Here is a 671-nt window from a genome sequence, read left to right as displayed (position 1 = left end):
CCGGTATGTGTTCTCTCCCTTCCCGATCTACTGAGCCGACCTGTGACAGTCTCATTGTCACAGGTCGGCTAGAACTATGAGGTGAGTGAAAATCACTCCCCTCATAGTTCTCCTTTAAAATACATTTAATAACTTTTTGAATGTGTCGAAATAAAAATAAATGTCATGATATCGATGACTACAGTTGCAATTTATGGTTAAAAAAAAAAAGCCGCTTTATGCCGAATTCGTATTAAAGTCGATGTGAGCCCGCCCACTAAAATCTATAATAAACATGTTTAAAAGTCATTTTTAATATTTTGAATACTGCAGCTTTCATTAAAATAATCCGTGGCGGATCACCGCGGATCCGGATCTGCCGTGAAGATCCTTTCACTTCCTGTTATAGGGTGACAACGCTCTGCACGAAAGCGAGCAGCGGCCGGTAAGATTTCCTTTCACTTCCTGTGCTGGCGACAGAATTTGGAAATCTTACCACAGTGAGGTGAATTTTAGGTCTGTGAAGGCTCAAGGAATCCGTTTCATTGCGGATCGATTCTTTTGTTTTTCGGGGGGATTTTCGGATCCAAATTCGATTCGGTTTGTTATTCGGATCAATGCAAATTTTTTTCGGATCAATTTGAATCTATTTGGATGTTGTTAAACGTGAAAAAAAAAAGTGTGCCCCCCCC

This window comes from Nanorana parkeri, unplaced genomic scaffold, assembly GCF_000935625.1.
Source record: "Nanorana parkeri isolate BGI_ZX_2015 unplaced genomic scaffold, ASM93562v1 scaffold81, whole genome shotgun sequence".
In the NCBI taxonomy this organism is placed as follows: domain Eukaryota; kingdom Metazoa; phylum Chordata; class Amphibia; order Anura; family Dicroglossidae; genus Nanorana; species Nanorana parkeri.
This window is presented reverse-complemented; position numbering follows the sequence as displayed.